The sequence below is a fragment of the Maylandia zebra genome, linkage group LG11 (genome assembly GCF_041146795.1).
Source record: "Maylandia zebra isolate NMK-2024a linkage group LG11, Mzebra_GT3a, whole genome shotgun sequence".
Classification (NCBI taxonomy): Eukaryota; Metazoa; Chordata; class Actinopteri; order Cichliformes; family Cichlidae; genus Maylandia; species Maylandia zebra.
Window position 1 is genome coordinate 29,782,438 of NC_135177.1, and position 17,373 is coordinate 29,799,810.

The following is a 17,373-nucleotide window of genomic DNA, read 5'->3' on the forward strand; positions in this document are numbered from 1 at the left end:
TTCATTTAGCAAGCTGATTCAATGAGTGAGTTCTAGTAATAGTGAAAAATATAAAATGATCAATGATGGCAAAATAAATTTCTTATGTAAAAGCAAGGTTTTGCAGGCCTGTTTAGTAAACCTTGTTTTAATGCAACCTTTTTTAAAATTTAAAATAAACTGTCCTGAACATATTTCCTGATACATTGAGTACAATTCCAGAAATAGTTGAAAAAATTCTGACAGCCCATGTTAAAACATTTGCTTCCTTCTGTCCTGTCTTTGTTTTCTTCTGTGACTTAAATGTATTATTCGTAATTGTGACAAATTAAATCCGCTTTCTGGGTATGTTATGTTCTTGTTGATAAGTAGCTTACCAAGCAGAAATTTTAATTGGACTCCTTGAAACCTTCAACAGATAGCCAAGCAAGGATTGCAGTGGGTTTAGCAAAGAGACTTTGACACAGGCATCAAAATAATTGGTTAGATAAGGCGCTGCTTTCTACATGCCTTTGATTCTGCAGCATCTCTGACACACACAATTATTTTCACATTCTTTGTATTATTCACAACATTTCCACATAAAAACCATGGTGTTCCAACAAGTATTCATTATACATTAAATTTAATACTGGTTTATGTGCTACATGCACTGAGCTGACAACAACAGAAGTAACAGCTGTGCAAATACGGTGTATAAAAGCACAATTTACATTGTTGTTGTTTCACACATTTGTTATTTCTTATAATTTCAACTATTGTGCATTTCTCCGACCCTTAAAAGTCCGACTATATAAAAGATACCCACGATACTTTAACCATGTTTTAGTACTACATGTATATAGAGTATGTGCTTGGGGAATATACTTTTTATTGTGTAAGTTGTTAAGCTGTAACCTGACTGATTACTGATGAAACCACTTATTTAAGCAAAAAATGCAAATTATGACAAGAATGTGCATGTATTAGTTCTGTGATGCAGATACTGTATAAATCTTGTTATATTTGATTCTAATTCTAATCTGTGGGCGACCGTGGCTCAGGCGGTTGGGAATCGCATCTGTAACCGGAAGGTCGCTGGTTCGATCCCTGGGCTCTCTGTCCTGGTCGTTGTGTCCCTGGGCAAGACACTTTATCCTACTTGCCTACTGGTGTTGGCCAGAGGGGCCGATGGCGCGATATGGCAGCCTCGCTTCTGTCAGTCTGCCCCAGGGCAGCTGTGGCTACAACTGTAGCTGCCTCCACCAGTGTGTGAATGTGTGAGTGAATGAATAGTGGTATTGTAAAGCGCTTTGGGTGCCTTGAAAAGCGCTATATAAATCCAATCCATTATTATTATTTATGACTCTATGGAAAAGTAACCTTTAATGTGTCCATTTTAAAGTTTCCGTCTTTATAATTAAAGTCTTAAGAAAATATGAAAAAATTTAAAATATTTTATCATCTATCTAGTGGAAGATGCTGTGAAAGGATTTGTAGATTAATGGAAAAAAAAAACAACCTTAAAAACAAAATATTGTTGCATTTCTGAAAACAGTAAAACATTTATTTTTACTTCCCTTTTTCAAACACAACAAAAAGGTTATTTCAGAAAATGTTGTCTAGAAGTGCAGCATTCTCCAGGATTTTTAAAAAAATATTTCAGATGTTTTATTCTGAACCAATTTCATGTTGTAAACGTTGTTTCATTCTGTATAGAACAATTCATTTTCTCCCAACTGTAGACCAACCAACAACCCAAAAGTGACAATTATAAAAGGAGCACAGGATTATATACATGCACACACAAAGCACTGAGCAGGGGAGGTAAATCAAACCAAAAAACACATGAGAAAAAGTAACCTTCAAAGTAAAACCTATAAATAACCAAAATATATCTATATTGTTTCTGACTCATTAAGAAAATTTAAAAGACACAAACATCCAAAACAGCACCACTGATAGTGCAGAATGATCAGAAATCAAATAATAAACTTAAATTATTAACTTTAGTATTTTACTCTTATATAATTTATGTTCTTTATAGATTTTTATTAACCATTTAATGACCTTTTTTTTTTTTTTAAATCATCATCATCTGACATGTATCCAATTAGAGTAGGTGGCACTCATAGGGATCATTTTGTGCTATGACCAAAGCATCCCTTTTTCATATGAGAGCAGACATAAGCTGAAGCAGAAAGGCCAACTTAACAGTGAAAGCTGATGACCACCGTTGTGATATCTGTTATCTGCAGCTGGTGTTTTAGGTTTTTTTGAGCCAGCTAATGCAAAGAAAGTCTGTGCTGTGTTGTACCACCTGATTATGGACTCCATATTTCAAAGCATGCTGTGTTAGATGATTAGTAAGGTGAGAAAGGTGACAGATTTTTTTTGTTGTCAGTATAGTTGCCATAATTGATCCATCTTGCGAGTGTTTGATGTGATGCAGCACTAATATGAAAATAATAAAATCAGTATCATGCAAAAGTTTCTAACATACTAAGCAAACACTTTGCAGAAGCTCCTATTCACCCTGTCATCCCCTACGGTGTTTTAGTATGATTAAAAATTAACTAATTTTATTCAACAATTTATCTCCAGTAAGCTGCTAAAAATATTGATTCAAAAAAAGTGGATGTTAAAACAGTTGTTAAAACAGGCTTGATGCTGACTTGATAACACACAAGATATAAATCAGGATATGTTAGACAAAAACAGAATAAAACATCTCCATGATTAGATATGAAAGTAATGGAGCTACGTTTCTAAATAGAGGAGAAACACACAGCAGATTCTGAGGAGGCGATGGCACAAACTCCAGCAACAAATTGGATCTGATCTGTTGCCACGGAGACCCATCTCTCCTTTCATTTTGTCACTTTGACATCTCGACTCATTTATCTCCATTTATTTACCTGATGCATATAAAACCCTTCAGAGAGACTCATAAATTTGACTTCAACTAACACCTGCAGCCGACTTCTTAATAAAGAGAACAAAAAAACTTCCAAAACAAATTAAATCAAGCACAATGAAAGCTCGGAAATGTCACATCCTGAAGCTCACTCACTCCGTGAACATCTCACGTATCTATTTTGTTTTGATTCTTAGCTGAATCTAACTTGGGAAACTGAATGACTGCATCTGCTGGTTGTCATTATGGTGCTTTTATGGTACTTCTGGACGTGAAGAGACAAAACAGCTTGATTCAAGAAGACGGGGGTGAGACTGAACTTAATGTACCCCACCGCATTTTCAAACTACGAAGTATGAATGATTGTACTCATATCTAATTTTAAACAACCGAAAAACATGAAAATGCCATGAGTCAGAATTGTGACGTTGCCGCCACCGTCTTAAGGCGGTCCCAGCCTTGTTATTCTGACAAGGGACTGTCAGCAGGAACTGCCAGCTAATGCAGCTCAGCTGGGCCTTCTGTCTGCTTAACATCAGCCCTCTTTGGTGTCTTATCTTATGTGATTTACCTGAAGATTTGGATGTGGGACCTCTTGCACCCAAAATTAGAATCTATCCCTAGATAAGAGTTGGAAGAGGTTCCAGGTCTAAATTTATTTATTAAGCACTAAAAAAATCTCACAGTGACTAAAGTGTTGCGAAAAGATTATTTATTTATTATGGATTAAGAAAACAAAACAAAACAACCCCTAAAACGATCAAATAGATAAGAAAAAGGTAAAATACATGTTGATGGGTGCTAAACATATACAGTCCTGGCCAGAAGACACAATGAGCAAATCAGAAAGACTCAGATAATGTGTTGCAACTCAGAGAAAAACAAAAAACCCCAACAAAGCATCATCAGCTCAGATACAGAAACTGATGCACAATCATCCAAAACAACACAAAGTGTGCTGCCTTCCACAAGGGAAACAACTGAGAGCATAAATCCATAAAGAAAATAAAAATAGTGTTACATTGAGTGAAGTTTCAGTAGGATAGTTTTCTCATATATGCAATCACTGGTTTGGATTTTAAAAACCCCCCATCAAGTTCTGATATTTTCTTGTAGTTTGTATTAATCAATTCAACATCTCTGTGGTGAGAAATACTCTCTGTGGTCCTTGAAAATCTTTCAGAAGCAAATAAATATCCATAATATTAATTAGAAATAAAAGGTCATAATTTTAACTTTTCTTCAATTTAAATGTTTTCTTAATAGTAAATAAAAGCGAATACTTCATACTTTTTATTTGTCTCAAAATACTACTACTATAACTGACATTACAGCAACATTTAGTTCTGTTTCTCTGGTCTTCCCTGGTGTTAGGTCTTCATATCGGGTTTAAAATGCTTCATTAATAGTGGCAAAAAATATTTTCTCCACATTTCTCAACATTTTACGCTGAGCTGCAGGAGAAGAAACTAACCTCATGATTAACTTGACTGGGCAGACAGACTAGTGTGTTCACTGAAAATCTAATTTTGTAAAATTACGACTGGAGAAGAGGGTGTGAAATACTCCATGAGCTCCAGTCTGGCTGAGAATCCCCAGCTGAGTGGCAATCTTAAACTTATGATTTCAGAAAAAGAATATTAGGACAAAACAATGCCACATTATTTGATGGAAATGAAAAAAATCAACCCACAGCTCTGAACAGGCTAGTAGGTTTTTCCCAAATTTAATGGCAGCAACTCAAAATGGTATTGAGTGGTTTGTATGGCCCCCACATGCTTATATGCATGCCTGACAACATTCAAATCAATTTATCTATTCAGCGCTAAATCACAACAACAGCTGCCTCAAGGTGATTTATATTGCAAGGTAGACCCAACAATAATACGATCACATAAATCAGGTTCCTTTGAACTGCCTGCATCCCAATACCTAAAGACCCCCACCAAATTATAGCTTCTCCAGACCTTTTTACAACTGTTGTCATCTGTGAAAACCACAGGGTGCCAGTGGTGGACCTGCCTATTTCTGGTAAATGGTCTGCATTTGTATAGCGCTTTACTCAGTTCCCAAAGCGCTTTAAACTACATTCAGTCATTCACCCATTGGCAATGGCAAACTACATCTGCCACCTGAGCTACAGCCACCCCTATTCTATGGTAAATACCAATTTGCCATAGAATACCAGTGCTGGGCAGTGAATACAGGGCCGATTAGAGGACATTGGGCCCTCAGCCATGCTCATGAAGTCTGCTTTTTATTATTTGACAGAGAAATTCATGCCAATGGCCTGCAGGAGCTAATTTTGTAGCTCTTAGCAATGCTTGTCCTGTTCCTCTGACATGCTCTTTAGAATGTGCTGGGAGACACAGCAAACCATCTGGGATCCCATCAGTGGCCTCCATATGTAAAACCATTCCTGTTTTGGGGGTTGTCTCATTGTAGACCCTCTAGTGCATGTGTTGTTAATGTCATTAACGCCAAAGAAGCCGAAAAAGCTTAAAAACCACCTCGTTTCCTTAACTGACCAGAAATTTCACTAATGTAATGCTATAGTGTGATTAGAGAGTTTTCCTTTAATTTTTTTTGAGTAATCTAATTAGAGAACTGGAGAGCCGTGTCAGTTTATGTTTACTGCACTGGACAGTTTTCATTGTTCTTCAGACTGCTTCATTCTCATTATGCACCTCTTATCTTCTAGAAGCTTAATGGAGGTAGAACGTGACTAAAGTATGATTCTTATTCTCTACCAGGAAAGAACGTTTGTGAATAAATGCCACGTAATGAATTCACAGAGCCGCCTCCTGCAAAAGTGCACCTGTTCCTTCTGGCACCGACTTTGCTTTTACATATTATCCAGACCAGGTCAAGGATTGTGTAAGAGAAAAGGAGTAAAAATTAGAATAATGAATAATTAGGTCATCATCCAAAAGAGAAGCAGCTTTGAAAATTCATCACTGAGATGCAGCTGGTGGCCCAGATGAGCTGCTGGAATCGATCCAAGAGGACAATGATTTTCTGAACATTAGAGAGCAAAGTTTCAGTCATTCTGCTTCTCAGATCACACTCTTTTTGAATATCTCTAGCTTTTAAGTGATACTGATTGCACTTTCCAACAGAGTCTTTCACAGGCTGCACGCACTCAGCCCTCACCGAATCAATGCTCTGTCTCAGACAAGGATCGCTATTGCAATGATTTTTTTTCTTCAGTGTTTCTAAGCCTCCGACGCCAGAGACTGTGACTTTAACTGTGTGGAGAAAAGCACAAAACCTTTATCCTCATATTGAACCCTGCTGAAACTGTTTAATTTGTTAATTAAATCGTTTTCAAACAGAAGGAACATTCGATGCCATATGTCGTTATTACTGAATTTTACTTTAACCTTTAGTTGCAAATGAGCTGAAGTTAAATCTGATTCAGTTTCTTGTGGAATATAATTAGGACATTTCCATCCAAGAAGTTTCACTTCTTTGCATCTAATATAATTAATTTGAATACAACTGTCAATTTAGGTGAAATCCACTTAGCACTTAACTTAGAGTGAGCGTTCAAGAACCAGCTACCTTTTAGTGGACAGAAGGAGAAAAGTTTGAACAGGAACTGTCCTCTTAGAGAAAATAGCCGCTTCAGTTGTTTCAGAAAATTTAAATGACACTTGCATCTAAAAGTCAAGGTGCTCTATAGACTGCAGGGATTTATGATTGCTCTACTGGGAGAAAAGGAAGAAAACGAGGCATTATTGCACATCATGTGTATGAATCCCAAACTGCAAATAACCCCCAAGAAAAATTGTTTCCTCTCATTTTCTTGCTAAATGAGAGCAAAGCATCACAATAACTCGGTATGCACCGCATCCTTTGTAGCCACTTTCCAGTTTTTGGGAGCATATGCATTTTTGTGAGTGTGTAGCCATCTGAAACTGTCCATGTCTCCCTGCTTAAACAGCAGTGAATGATTTCTAGTCTAAATACCTGATGCAGGTGCTCCAGGGAAACATTCAGAGCACAGTCCAGCTGTTGGAATGGATTAATACGAAGGCGATTTAGGGCCACATTAAGAAAAAAAAAGTTTCATCATTTTGAAAATAAGGTTGAAATTTCAAGAAAAATGTGCAGATTTTAGTTGTTTCAACACAAAACTATTATACCCTCTTCAAAATTCCTTGTGCAGATGAGTGAAACAAAGCAAGCAGGTGTCTTTTTGTGTCTTTTGATACAACATACAGCCTCTTTACTGCACAACGGTATAATCATCGATAACTTTACGTCTTTTCTTTTTTTCCCTTCTGACCAGATGCAGCTTTCTGCACCATCTTTTTACTGTCCTCATACTTATCACCACACTGCTTATGTGCTAAAAGGCAAATCATTTCCTTGTAAGTAAAAAATCTGATTCTAAATTACAATCTCACTAACTCATCTACACAAGGCGTTTTGTAGAGGGTTTAGCAGCCGAGGCAGTTTCCCTTGAGACAACTGTAATCTCCACATTTAAACTTTTTCTTAAAATTCCACATTATTCTCAAAAGGATCAATAATATATATTTTTTTCTTAATGTGGACATAATATGCCATCCTACATTGATGAGAATATGAATGGGTTAAAAAAAAGGCCGCCCCTTACATGTCTGCGGTGTTGTGACTTTCTTTGATAAACTTCAAAAAACAGTTTATCAATGCAGCATGACAATGTACTCACATGCACACAAACAAAAATTATCCATGCCGCTGGCGCCAGCCTGCAACCTTCTCCGTCTTTATGCTCTCTGTGTGAATGAGCATCTGTAGCTAGCTTGTCCTGTGTTCATGAGGTCCTTTTGGAGGTCTGCCTGCTCACTGCCTCTCACACTAACATTTCATCATCTAATCACTCCCCTGCAGTATTTACACACCAGCTTTTTCACCCATTCCCTGCCAGATCATTACACCAGTCTGTAGCAGTAGCCAGGCTTATCTCGAGCTTTTGAGTGATTTACTTTGCTTAACTGGGGTTCTCTTTGTGCCCCTCCTCAGTCTGTCAGCCACATCTCTGCTTCTCCCAAACCCCCCAAAACTTACATAACTGGTCACCCTTTGATGTTCCTCACCGTCCCAGTCGCATAGCAATTCTAGTTCAGCCTTCTAGTAAAGAATATTTATTTTTCCAACAACTTTTCACTTTTACTCCTTACATTTTTAAACAAATGTCTGTAATCTCTACTTCTTACCCCCCCCCCCCAAGTTATATGGTTTAAAAAATCAAGTAATTTAAATTTTTTTTATCACAGCTATCAGGTCATTTCTATCAGCTAAACAAAGATCAGCAAGCACACAAACTGTTTGTGTGGAGTTTGTCACACACTGCGTTGCTAGCTAAAGGTCTAGCTTCTGGATTTCACAGGGAGAGAAAAGAGTGCAAAATAAGTTCACTCAGAGATGGAGAAAGATGTAAGACAGACAGAAGGGGAGAGGAAGAGGAGAGGTCCGCAAATTTAAAGATTATCTGTAATATCGTCATTTTTATTCACACGTTGGACTTTTTTATGATCTGTTGTGATAAATTACATATTTTTATATTGTGAAACATCCTGCAAAAACAAACTAGGGGTATACTTACTTTGCGTTCTTCAAACTCTATTATTGTCAAAGTCTATAATCAGAAATCATCTTCATGAATGTAAATACAAAGTACAAACTGTTGGTTATGCTCAAAAACAGGAAGACAGGTTCTAAATGAGTCTTTGGACCGATGAAACAAAGATTAACATGTTAATCAACCACAATGATGGGAAGAGAAAACAGCTTATGCTCTGAAGCTCCTCTTCAGCTATGAAACTTTATGTGGGGGATACTGAGCCACGGGCTGTATGGCTGTCAATTGAACCAGGTCACTGGTGTAACTGATGATATGATTGCTGATAGAAGTAGCTGGATGAAATTGGAGGTGCACAGAGCTATGTTCTCTGCTCAAACTAAGCTGCACAATTGATCAGACAGCGCTTCACCCTGCAAATCAATAACGCACAGCATACCACAAAAGCGACCCACAAGTTTCTCAAAGTAAAGGAATTCTTCAATGATATTTTTCAATCGTCAGTTCACTTGAAGGCAAAATTATGTGATTGCATTTCCAACCAGCATGCCCTTAAGTTACTGTAGTTACCATAAAATACATTTTATATATTTTGTTGACATTCACTTATGTGTCTATAAAAAAATACATTCAATATTCAGTTATTCTCTACGGGCGATTGTGGCTCAAGAGTTGGGAGTTCGCCTTGTAATCGGAAGGTTGCCGGTTCGAGCTCTTGCTTGGAGAGTCAGAGGGCCAGGTGGCGCCAGTGTCCGGCAGCCTCGCCTCTGTCAGTGCGCCCCAGGGTGGCTGTGGCTACAATGTAGCTTGCCATCACCAGTGTGTGAATGGGTGGATGACTGGATGTGTAAAGCGCTTTGGGGTCCTTGGGGACCCTTAAAGCGCTATACAAATACAGACCATTTACCATCTTCTGTTTTGCATCTGTTTTGCAAACTGTTTTAAAGGAGGGACTGTTGTGATGGATGAATTGGGGCTTGACTGTATGGGAGTTGCAAATGCCTCATAGGTCAGGTGAGGCTTCTGTAGAATGGTGATTAGGGTCCCAGTGGGGTCAGAAATAAGTCCGATCTGATTATACCTCCTGAAGAATGAAGAACTGCAGCTGTGTAGCAAACTGCTGGATACTTTCTTTTCTTGCAGGTGGTTTATCCCCACGCTTTCTGCTTTCTGTTCTCAGTGAGCTTGAGTCTAGAACATTTAGTTAGAATAATGGTTATTTTCTTTCCTTCTTGATACACAGCAAGACAACCATTAAGAGCTTCCTTCACAGCCTCTCAGATTCTATGAGCATTTTATAGAGCTAAAACACATGCAGTCAGGGACTTTTGGTGTAAACAGGGTTTATTTATAACAGACCATATTCAAGAGTGACTCATATTTGTCCTTGAGGGGCACAACTGGGTTTAAAATAATTCTTTGGATTTTCTCTTCTCAGATTTTTTGCAAAATAGCAAAGAAAAATCATTAGAGGTGCAAACAGTCTTCAACTCCCATCACCTTATAGAGAGTATATGAACCTTTAGCCTACGATTTAGCTGTTTGCTCCACAGCATTGCTGTTTTAGTTCAACTACCACTGCTATTGAGTCTCAGCACTGGTACATCTTCACTTCAAACCCATCATCTGTCAGGGGCTGGGGCTGTGACCCAGCATTTTGAGTTTATTTTGTATTTTTGATTTCTTATGTTATATTGGAAATATGTGAAGTTCTTGTGTTGTTATTATTAGTTAGGATTTAGCTGAGTTTTAGTCTATATTATGTTTCACCTTTTCTCCTTTTTTATGAGTCTTTTCTGTTTGTCATGTGCTATCTCTTCATCTATGTAGGTTCCCCTTGGGTCTCTCTACTCTGTCCCTCTCTCTGTCTCTTGTGTCAAGCTTGCATGTCCCAGTTCATGCCCCTCCATGTTTCCTGTTTTATTTTGAAAGTTTTGTTTCCATGTTGGGTGTGTTTAGTTTTGCTTCCCCCGCGGCGTCATGTTCTTTTGTGTCAGCTGTGTTTTGCCAGGTGTTTCCACTTACCTTATTCCCCTTCTGTGTATTTAAGTCATCTGTCTCCCTTTGTTCATTGTCAGGTCATCTGTTTTTCTCACCTCATGGTCCATGGATATCATGGTTCTCTCATCTCAGTTTTCTCATGTTCTGGTCATGTTTAGGTTTGTGGTGATCATTAGAGCTTTTCCATGTCCTGCGTTAGTTGCTTCCCAGTTTAGGTTATTGCTTAGTTTTTCACCTTTGTTTGCCCGTGCTTTTGTTTTTGTGGTAGTTAACAGCCAAAATAAACGGCCCGCTTTTTGTTAAACTTTAGTCTTGCCCCTTTTGTGTCTGCATTTGGGTCCATACTCCTCAAACACATCAGCCATTCTGGCAGTGACAATCATCATTAACATACTTGTCATGTTTTCAGTTTTGTTTCATTCAGTCAGTCAACTAAAGGCAAAAATCAGGAATTTAGTCTTCACTGTTGTTAAAGCTATTTAATTCAAATTAAATGCTTATTAACTGGTGTGATAACGATATAACTGACGATATAATTGACGTGAGACAAAATACTTTACAATTCCACAACTTGGTGCCAAAACCCCCCATCAATGTATTTTCACTTAATCAAGCAGCTGTTTTTTTTATGTGCATTAAAGCCATATAAAAATTTTACAGTGCAAATGCAAATTCCTTGCTGAGTTTAACCCAGTTTAACCAAAAGACATTTCCAGTGGAAATTGGCCGACATATCCTCAGCATAACCATGTATAATATCCACAAAACTTAAAAAGAGGTTATGCACACACAATACGGTAATATTATGTTGAAGCACAGTACGTATCACTCCGCGAGGCTCCTGACTCCTGAATGCTCTGACAATCCATCAAGTTCTTTGTTGTGTATCTGACGGACGAAAGCCAAACCAGTTCCACACCACTGAAGTTGCAACATTTTTACAAACCAATTCTGGTTCATCCGTTTCATTCAACAATCCGCGCTTTCGCCCTTCTCATTTTCCATCGCCGCCATGCTTTTTCCACCATGTGCGTATGAACACAAAGGCTCTGCGCATGCGCGTTTTACCCATATTCTATCGCGATGTTTCATTTTCGTATCATTGCCTAACATTGTACCGGTATCACCGTGAACGGTATGATATGGCCCAGCCCTACAGTGGACTTTAGTTTAAAAGTTTTGTCTTTTAGGAAAATGTCCAGCTTCAGAAGCAAACACAGTTAGAAATTAGGTCGTATAGCAGGTGAAAAATAAGAGCCAAGTATTTTCTTCAGAAGTTGGTAGAGATTAACAAACAGATTTTTAAAAAAAAGCTATAGTCAGCATAGAAACAGTTGCAGATCCTCTGTTTTTCTCACAATCCTTTCTCTCTCTCCATTTGTGACTGTATATGTCTCAGGTTATGTGGAGTGCTGGAGGTTTGGTACTGCTCCAGTTCCCACCAGATCCTGACTGGCAAACACTCATTAACTAATTAACCCCCAAAGTATTTCTCTACTTTTCATCCATTCAGTATTTGTCTTATTGTTCTGTCACCAACAGTGATAAAAACATTCAGGTTCCATATTTATTTCTGTGTTTTTAGAATTGTTTGCTCATCCTATTTTCCTTATACAATAAAAATACAACCATGGCAAACTGCAGCTCTTTGTTCAGTCTGCCAGCTCCTCACTGACAACATCTGCCCGTTCTCCACTGGTACCTCCACAGAAAGTTTAGGTCCTCATTTCGACTAAAATCTCTTGAATTCTGCTGCGTTGTACAGTAGGCTTTCCTTAAATATAGCTCTTGTCAGGTCACCCAAATGAGTTAGGCGACTCGATATGCAAACTCAAAGTGTGTTCATGGGCAGGCTTTATTCACAAAGTGGCACTTCAAAATGTTGAATTATAGTCCCATTTCCTTTCATTTATTTAAGATTTCATGTCATTCATCAGGTTCAACTGAAATTCCTTAATGATATTTTTATGCATTTAAGAGCGTTTAGTGAATCCAGTTTTGTGTGAAAAACCCGCTGAGTGTATAAATTAGTTCATATTTGTTTTTAATAATTGCTAAATGGCTGATTTGAGTTTAGCTTGCTCGGGCTAACTGGCTAACTGAAAATTAGGCTTTTGCAAGAAACAGCTTACATTGGCAAACCCTTTCACCAACAGCCTGGGATTTGATTTAACACATGACTGACTTGACAAAAAAAACAGTTTCTGTGATATTTCTTAAAACAGAACATCTGGGTTGGATTGGGTATCTGTTTAAGCCAAAAAAGGGGATTGGTATTTACTGAACCTCAAACGTAAAGCTCGTCGAAGGCTGTGTTAAAGGCAGGTTGAAGCAGTTAAATCTGGTGTTAGCTGGGAATGGGCAGAGACACGTTGGTGCAGCTCAGCACAGTGACACTAAATCCATATCGACACAAGCTGCTCTAATGCTCCTCAACAGAGCTCCCTGCTGCACTGATTACTCTGCTGCTGGAAGAGATGACACACACACACACACACACACACACACACACACACACACACACACACACACACACACACACACACACACACACTCAAAACCGACGTCAAATATGTCTTAAAGTCAAAATCCTTTTTGCCCACATCCGAAACTTTCAAAAATCCCTTATTTTGCCATTTCTTATTAAAGGATCATAGCGTACAGTATGGTATGAAATATGTATCTGAAATTATTCTGCACAATCATCTGTCAGTTTAACAGCCTTGGACATGATTCGAGGCATCCACCCTGCCATTAATCTGGACACTGACACACTGGCCTCATGTTTGAATTAGTCGCCCATTTACTTTTCTGTAAAAGTGAAAAGTAATATTGTAGTTGTAACATTTCACTAACACTTCCAATGAAGTCTGAATGAATGCAGTCACATTGTTGGATGAACATGGAGAAGATCATGGCAAGACATTTTTAATGATAGCGAGTCTGCAAAATCACAAGCTCCCTGGTCCTCAGAATGAAAGTCATACTTTTATGTTGCTTTTCTATACTTGTTGAGCACCCAAAGTACTTTTCAGCTAAGGCTTAAATCACTCAGAGCTTTATATCTATAAAGCACACACAAACATTTGGGGTTCACTACTCAGATTGTAGCTGGAGACTTTGCACTTTGCTTAGGTCATTCCCCGTACATGTGGAAGATGTAGTATGGAGAGATAGTCTCGATATGATAGAGAACTTCAGGTTTCTGGATTTGTTAAAGTTTTCATGCACCAAACACCAAACACGCCCCCCCATTTGCCCTTAATCCTGTTGTCTCTGAATGACAAACATAACTGAGGCTTAAATTTTTCATTGTCAGTGAGAGCTAGAGAAGAATAAGGACAAATACACATACACAAAGTTGCTTCTTGAAACTACTGATGCGCTTGTGTTTCTTTGATTAATTACCAACTTATTTTTAGTTAAAACTCTGAGATTAAAAATGACCCTGCTGCTGCAGCTGCTGTTGGCTTGAGAGGCACTTAGGTCTCAATTATAGTGACTAATTAAATCGATTGTTTGTCTAATTGGATTAATGAACAGCCTGGCACATTCCCTCCAGAGGTCTAAACCCAGACAGCGAGCAGATAGGAAACATTTTCTCGGTGATCATATTTCACATTTAATGTCAGGTATATGCTTCAGTAAGGACACCACCTTAAATTTAACATAATACCTGACGTAAACTGATTAGCTACCATGTTTTGGTAAGCAGGTTTAGGTATATGCATCATGATATAAGAAAAAAGGTTCGTCCATAGACAGCTGTGGCATAAACACAGTGTTTGTGTTTTCACAACTTTTGTTGTTCTATGTAAAGAGCAAATGCTAAAAAAAAAAGACCAAAGATCTCAGCTTCACACACCACCAGACAAACAATTTCTGGCAACAGCATGCAGACCGTCAATCATCTGTTATAATCCAAAAAAAAGAAAAAGAAAACTAAAGCCTGAAAGAGAATGTCTGACCTTTTCCAGTATTTCTGAGCAAAACATGCAACCTGCACTTAAATTCCTAGACATTGTAAATAAGCTTCTTTTTTTTCATCACTTACGGTACCTCTAAGTGCAGCTCAATTTGGAGCCAGACACCCTCTCATTGCTGCTAACATTATCAGGAAAAGCAAAGGAAGAGAGCAAATGAGTTCTTCTTCTTGTTAAAAACACACAAACAAAAAACCCCACCAGCAACAGAAAGTACTTAAACCGATCCTGAAGCAGAAAGAAGTGGTGGACAAACTAGGGATGTTTTTCAGAATTTATCAGTCACACTCCAGTTCCTACGAAATGGATATATACATATAATAGGTTTTTCACCATTTTTTGCCTATTACCCATCTTGCTGACACCCAAATAATGAAGTTTGTCTCTCTTTAACTCCTTCCTATGAAGTTTTATGTCGCAGAGTTGACTCCAGTTTGGTTTGCTCTGTGTGTTCAGGGTCTGTTCAACATGCACAACATACACATTTGTGCAATTTCCTGCTGTCTTAATGGGGTTGGGACCATCAGTTGTGTTGTCCAGAAGTCAGGTTGGTACACTGCCCTATTTGACAACTGTTAGAATTAATATTATGCAAGAACCAATCAGCTAAGTAAAGAGAAATGACAGTCCATCATTACTTTAAGAACTGAAGATCAGTCAATTTAGAAAAACTGCAAAAACTTTGAATGTGTCCCCAATAGGGATGGGTACCGGTATCTTCTGACATAAACGGTAGTAACCAGACCGAAAAGCAGCGCACATTTCGGTGCTTTATTTCGGTGCTTTTTTTCCCTGAGATGTCATACACTTTGGATTCTAGCCAATCATTTTACCTTTCCGAGGATAGTAGGGGGGACCAGGTACATACGCTACAGATTAAAAATGCCCAAGGCTAAGCGGTCAAAAATCTGGCTGTACTTCACAGCAAAAGACACAAACTCAGCAGCCTGCAACAAGTGCTTTAAGGTGATACTGTGCAAAGGAGGTAACACCTCAAATCTGATGAAACACCTGGCGACGCATAGCGTTTTTTTAAAAGCCGAGAAATGCGCCGTATTTGATAGCTTGCTGCAATACCTCACGCCGAGCACATCTACTGCGGGTGTGGTGCCTGTTATCGGACCCGGAGTTAGCAACATATCCCAAGAACCCGAAGAGGAGAGTCCTGACCCCTAGCCCTGTCAGTGTAGCAGAAATGATGACAGATGATGATGGCAGCAGCAGCCGTTCTTCTCTGGGTGAGTAGGTTAATGTTGTTCGTGTGTAATTTACGTTGAGTAGGCTAACCACGTTATTAAATTAATGCATGTAAGGTGAACTAGCAATCATCGTCGTAGTTACATGCGGCTGTCTTCTTGTTTGATGGCAGATGCTCCCTTCACCCTGGCCAAAAAGGCTGAAATGACCAAAGAAAAAGTGGAAAACAGCTAAACATGAGAGGTTTTTGGACAAAGTTTGTGTTTTTTCCATTGTTTAAGCACTGCTTCCAGCCAAGAGTGATACCATATATGCCCTATAGCTGCAGAAAAGGCTAAATTCTTATCTTTTTACAAAAAAACAGCTAAACATGAGGTTTTAGGACAAAGTTTGTGTTCTCCATTCTTTAAGCACCGGTTCGAGCACTTTTTAAGCACCGGCACCATTTCAAAAGTACCGCTTTGGCACGGGTATCCGATAAAGCCTAAATGATACCCATCCTTAGTCCCCAAGTGCAGTTGCAAAAAACATCGAGCACTACAATGAGACTACCTCACATGAGGACCGTTGCAGGAAAGGAAGACCAAGAGTTACCTCTGCTGCTGAGGATAAATTCCTCTGAGTTACCAGCCTCAGAAACAACAAGTTAACAGCACCTCAGATTAGAGCCTAGATAAATGCCACACAGAGCTCCAGTAGCAGACACATCTCTACAGCAACTATTCCGAGGAGACTGAGCGAATCAGGCCTTTATGGTCAAATAGCTGCTAAGAAACCACTACTAAGGAAAAGCAACAAGCAGAAGAGATTTGTTTGGGCCAGGAAACACGGAATGAACACTGGACCAGTGGAAATCTGTGCTTTGGTCTGAGGAGTCCAAACTTGAGATCTTTGGTTCGACCTGCCGAATCTTTGTGCGATGCAGAACAGATGGTCTCTACATGCATGGTTCCCACCGTGAAGCATTTGATGTCTTCAGTGAAAATCTACAATGTAAATAGCCATGAAAATAAAGAAAAAACATTAAGAAGGTGTTACATTTTTTTCTAACAAAACTAAAAAAATTTCTAAAAATGTTCATAAGAAAATTCAATAATGAAGTAAAAACCTAGAACATTTCTAGGAGGCGTCTTCTACATTACATCGGTTTCTTGTGCTCTGGGGGTAACAGGGCTTTAAACCGCAAAAAGATAAGAGTTCATCCAGATCAACAGTTCCAAGAATAAAGATTATATTTCCAATCCTATCATTTGGCCCAAGCAGAGATACCGGCTCCCGAGTGGCTCGGTTCATAAAGGGCTGTTGCACAGGTGGGAGCCTTTACTCATAACATGATGGAGAAGAAAGGGAGGTGGTGTAAGCTGCTCTTCCCCACGGCACAAGAAATTTATGTAATGTCAAGGAAGCGCCCTGTAGATTTCTTTAATGAGGAAAGTGACAAAGAGGAATTTCTCCGCTTCGTCATCTCCCCTGACGATCAGCTCTTCCTGACTGAAAATACAGACACTGAGGAGGAAGAGGAGTGCAACCGATGACACAATGAAAGGTTACTTTTCTATATGATAAAAAAAAGCTTCTAATTTTACTGCGTTTGTCTTCCACTTAGTACCAAAGACAAAAGTGTACCTGTTAGTATAACAATATAGATGTAGCAAAAGTGAAGATATTGCTGCTTTTCAAAATGTGTGATTATATGAGATTGTTTTTTCCTACATATAAGAACCCAATGATTGCACAGCTACTGA